This window comes from Engystomops pustulosus, chromosome 4 (assembly GCF_040894005.1).
Source record: "Engystomops pustulosus chromosome 4, aEngPut4.maternal, whole genome shotgun sequence".
NCBI lineage: Eukaryota > Metazoa > Chordata > Amphibia > Anura > Leptodactylidae > Engystomops > Engystomops pustulosus.
In genome coordinates, this window is record NC_092414.1 from 193753519 (window position 1) to 193759518 (window position 6000).

A 6000-nucleotide genomic window follows, 5' to 3' on the forward strand; every position below is an offset into this window, starting at 1 on the left:
TGTATGCACTCCTCCTCCTCATTGTCCTCCTTCTCCTCCTCTTTGTACACTAAAGCATAGGAAACTGGCTATTTTTTGCCAGGGCCAACTGGCTCTAGCTATAGTACTCTATGTATTTAATTTTTCTGGAGGGCCACCTACCCGGTCCTCTGTTTTAAGCAATTTTTGGGAGTGCCACATACAGGCACTCAATCTATTTCATTTTTCTGGAGGACCACCTACCTGCTCCTCTGGTTTGAAAACTTTTTTGGACTGCCACATACAGGCACTCAATTTATTTAATTTTTCTGGAGGACCACCTACCTGCTCCTCTGGTTTGAAAACTTTTTTGGACTGCCACATACAGGCACTATCCAAATTAAATTGTCTCCATAGCAGCCTCCACATGTCGTCTTTTTAGCTGGCTCCACACGTTGTCTCCATTGCTACCTCCACACGTCATCGCCATAGCTGCCTCCAAAAGTCGTCCATATAGCTGCCTCCATACATTGTCTCCTTATCAAACGAACTGTGTCAGGCAGAATTTTGGGTTGTTTTCATGGCTTCCACATCAAACTTGTTAACTTTGTCGCCACCCTGCTGTGTAATCCACAAAATATACTGGCAAACTTTTATCATTTACCGATATTATTTCAGCGCTTCTTGCGCATCTGTTTACATTCCCCTCACCCGCCATATCCCAAACTTATAAGAACGCTACTACACTTGATCTTATACAAAAGGTTCTTAGAAGTGCTGTTTGGGGAGTAGCCTAGAGACAGGGGCTTGGATTGGCGAAAGCTCGCCTGGCAGCGGAGCGCCAGCTCCATCTCAAGATCCAACTAACATAGTTTTAACTGCAGCATATTTAATCTACTACTAGTTCACTGCCTCCATGCATCGTCCCCTTATCAAACGAGCTGTGTCGGGCAGAATTTTGGGTTGTTTTCATGGCTTCCACATCAAACTTGTTAACTTTGTCGCCACCCTGCTGTGTAATCCACAAAATATACTGGCAAACTTTTATCATTTACCGATATTATTTCAGCGCTTCTTGCGCATCTGTTTACATTCCCCTCACCCGCCATATCCCAAACTTATAAGAACGCTACTACACTTGATCTTATACAAAAGGTTCTTAGAAGTGCTGTTTGGGGAGTAGCCTAGAGACAGGGGCTTGGATTGGCAAAAGCTCGTCTGGCAGCGGAGCGCCAGCTCCATCTCAAGATCCAACTAACATACTTTTAACTGCAGCACCTTTAATCTACTACTAGTTCACTGCCTCCATACATCGTCCCCTTATCAAACGAGCTGTGTCAGGCAGAATTTTCAGGTGTTTCACCAGATACATAGTGGAACTCGGAACCTGAAGTTGCAATCATAGCAGCGCAATATGGATGCCCCATACTGTCGCTCTTAATTATGGAACCATTTCCGTAAAAACAATTAAAAATAGAACCACTATGCTATTCCATTATTCCTAGATGAAATATTCAAATGACCCGGCCTGCTTTGAAAATTATAATTTTTTCAAAGTAAACGCTTCTGGCCCCCAGGCCCATTTTGGGTGGGGAGGAGCCGAGAGACAGGGGCTTGGACAGGCGAAAGCTCGCCTGGCAGTGGACCGCCAGCTGCATCCCAAGATTAGGCAGCCTCACAGGCATCCATGCATGCTGCCCCTGCTGTTTCCTGTCCATGTTGCCTCCACGATCCTCCACAGCGTCCACCAATGTCTCATTTCAACTCTCTATACCCCAGACGCTGGAGCACGAGAGGATATGCAGCACATCATCCCCTTATCAAACGAGCTGTGTCAGGCAGAATTTTCAGGTGTTTCACCAGATACATAGTGGAACTCGGCCCATCTGTCGCCGCCATGCTGGAGACCTGAAGTTGCAATCATAGCAGCGCAATATGAATGCCCCATACTGTCGCTCTTAATCATGGAAGTCGTCTCCATGGCTGCCTCCACATGTCGTCCCCTTATCAAAAGAGCTGTGTCAGGCTAATTTTTCGGGTGTTTCACCAGATACGTTATGGAACTTGGTCACTATGTCGCCACCATGCTGTGTTATCGACTAAATATACCGTCAACCTTTTGTTCACATAGGAAATCATTTCACCTCCTTTGGTGAAACCTGAGTCCATTTAGGGTATGTCGCCATGAGACTCTCTAGCCTGCCACTGCTGCCGCTGCCTCTGCATGCCGTCCCCTATAGTGTCAGGGTCAATTATTGCATGTTTTAGATGCTATCTAGCCTCATTCGGTCACTCTGTCATGGCCATGCTGTTGCCCATAATTTTGGCATAATGGTGCGATTAAGCAGCCTCAGAGGCATCCATGCATGCTGCCCCTGCTGTTTCCTGTCCATTTCCGTGGTGTTTCCATCCTTTTCTGAGGTTCCCAGGGGTTTGGCCAAGCTTCCCTGTGCAGAGCCTTGGTCCCCTTGAAAAATGCTCGAGTCTCCCATTGACTTCAATGGGGCTCGTTATTCGAGACGAGCACTCGAGCATCGGGAAAAGTCTCGAATAACGAGTACCCGAGCATTTTAGTGCTAGCTCATCTCTAGTGTGGACAGATCTGGATTGTAGCTCCTGCTCCGGCCCTGACAATTCTTCCTGTTGAAGGGAAGCTATAAAGATCATCCAAATTTCTCCTATTTTCTGCATTATTGGTGTCCTCAGGGTGCTGATATGAATGAAAGCTGTGACAGAGCAGGGAGCATAAATCCCACATTAAATTTCTGTGTTGGCACTGTGCGATAAATAAGTGGGTCTTGGCTGTAGTTTGGGCACTCGGTCTCTAAAAGGTTTGCCATCACTGACATAGAAGAAGACAGATAAGAAACATGCAGTAAGCTATCAGGCTGCACTTACAGAAGAGAGATTAAGCTAAATTTTCAGCGAAAACATTATAGGAAAATGATTGTAGATCTAAAATAAATGTATTAATTATAAAATTGCCAATAAAGTTGTACATAGCCTTCAAACCACAATTTGTTTCAAACCACCATATATATGTCAGCCTCTTCATTACTATGACTTTTTTCCCCTTGTCTGACTCTTGAGTGGCTAGAAACACTAATTTAAGCTGATGTATGGTCAGTATTGAAAGAATTCAGCTGAAATGAGTGTTTATAACTACTCAGAAGAAGACAGATAAGATATACACATGTCACCAGGCAGTTTCTCAGATGGGTCTTTGTCTAAAAAAAGAACATATATGTGGAAACCTTTTAGAAAGATTATTTTAGCCCAATAGATGCAATGCAATAATAATAAGAAAAAAGATGCTCACAAAGGTGTACATAATTAACAGTAAAACAGGACTGGTCTAAATATTATCAGTAAGATACTGATGGGAAATTGGCCCTTCAAAAATGGTGAAGGTATAAAGTTTTCCCGTGAACACCAAGCTACTCTGGTCTCCCGAAACAATTTGAAGACTCCCGGGTCATTATATTGCCCTCATGTTGCCTAAGAGCCTTCAACTGATTCTAAACCATGTTCCAGCTTAACCTTTGTATGTTAGCAGGCAGCATATCCTACAGTGGTTGATCTATGTCATTGGTCGATATTGCTTGAGAATATTGAGGGCTAAAGAAAGAATTCCAACTGCATCGGAATCATTGGAATGACACCTATAATAGATTTCAAGAGTTGGAGTTGATGCAGGTGACAAGGGATGAGTTAGCCAAGAACATTACACTTATCACTGAGTAAATATTAGGACTTTAATTAAACAACCTTGGTTCTGACCGATCCCTAAAAACAAGTTGATGGGTAATTCTTAAATCAATTTGATAAGCTATATATAATGACCAATACAAGACCAATAGGGATTAATGTAATTTAATATGCTCCGGTAGGGAGTTTGTTTAAACTTTACTCACAACGAAAGAAGATGTATCCAGTGAAGACCACCAACGAAACTAAGATGATGACCAACAACCATGTCAGGAACATCTGCCTGCACCTTCCAGGTCTCTGCTTGTTACCATCTGACATAACTGAAACACAAAGATGGGCCTCTAAATATTACAAGTACTCCTATGGGACTAAATAACATATGTCGTGTACTGAATTACCTTCCAAATCTGGAAATGGGTTGTTTGCCGAAACTGATGACAGGTTCAAGTATATGAAAATAATAAGAAATGGTAAATGATTAGTAATGTATCAGTTTTCTTATCAAATTACTTTAAAGGAAATCTACCATTAGGTTTGAGCTTTATTAACCATTTTAATTAAAGCTATATGCAACTTTTGTTATAAAATGAACTTTTATCTTCGTGTAAATAAAGCAGAAGTGCTTCAGTCTGCGTTACCAGAGCCCCAGGCTCTGGCTGTGACATGCCCCAAAGCTTCTCCCCCAGCTCCCTGCTCCCTTCCAGTGTCTGCTGAAATCTCACAGGAGCACAGGCAGCACATACTCACTGCTGCAGCAAGATTTCTACAGACAGCCCCCCTTCCCAACGCTGATGTACTATTAAGGTGGTTTGCAGAAATGGGTTATTTATACAAAGAAAGTCCAATCTCTGTAATCTTCGGCTTTTACTGGACATATGAAAAACATCTGGTTCTTGGAAAGCCTTAAAATCTGCCTAAAAATACACCCTTTGAGGAACAACAACACAAGGCAAATTTCTGGGGCTACTTAATAAGTGTGACGGAAATGTAGAAGTTGTGTATGTAAAATTTAGCACCTACTTACTGCTTATGCAGGAATTACGGGGTTGAGAAAAAAGTGTTTCATTTCCCTTGATCACGGTAAGTCTGTTAGTCTTGTTAGTCACATATTTTTAGAGAAGCAACGATTGGTTTATATGGTCATTTCCAAATCAATTAAAGCCCAATATCCTGTGAAGATCACAAGACAGTTGACAATCTTTACAAGAGTGAACATCCCAGGAAATTTACCCCAATGTCAACACAAGAAATACTAAGATTCTACAGGTCTCAGCTAGCACGTTAAATGTTCAAGTTCATGACAGTACAATAAGAAACATACAGGGGCACATTTACTTACCCGGTCCAGTCGCGATCCAGCGGCGCGTTCTCTGCTCTGCATTCGGGTCCGGCCGGGATTTATGAATGTAGTTCTTCCGGCGTCCACCAGGTGGCGCTGCTGCGCTGAAAGTCATCTCATCGCGCCGGAATGCACCACCTCGGACCAGGTGAAGGTAAGCGCTCCCCAAGCGACACTTTTTCGGTTTTTAAATGCGGCGGTTTTTCCGAATACGTCGGGTTTTCGTTCAGCCACGCCCCCCGATTTCCGTCGCGCGCATGCCGGCGCCGATGCGCCACAATCCGATCGCGTGCGCCACAATCCCGGGGCAATTCAGGTACAATCGGCGCAAATCGGAAATATTCGGGTAACACGTCGGGAAAACGCGAATCGGGCCTTTAGTAAATGACCCCCACAGAGTATGGATGGTAGAGGGCAGCCAAAGAAAGCCTCTACTTTCTAAGAACATGTCTACCCTATTTACCATCCAAACAGAGTATGGATAAACCAGGGACACTTACTCATAAATCCAGTCCCTAGGGCAGTGATAATCTTCTTATATTTGTTATTTAGGGCCTCCTTTCTTTTAAAGTCTTAAAATCTTTTAAAATTTTAAAATAATGCTAATGAGCTAGAACTGCCTGATCACCTCCGTGCTGTAGCTTCACAGGCAGTTACACTGTGCCCCAGCACTTCCCTCCTCCCACTGTGTGCTAAAACTCCCTGCAGACATGAGATTACTGCAGGCAGAGGAAAGGTGAAGTGAAGGGGGAGCAGGGGGAGGGGGAGACATGGTAACAGCCTATGAAGTCAGAGCATGGAGGGCTCTCTTAATGTCCCCCAAAGCCCTTCTTGCTAATTATCATAATTCTAAAAGTTGATTTTGTTCTAAAAGTTGAAGGAAGGAGGCCATAAAAAAATAAATATGAGAAGATCACCATGGTCACGGGGTCTTGATCTATGATTAAGGCTATATTCACACTGCCGTTGCCCGCCATACCGTAGCACGGTGC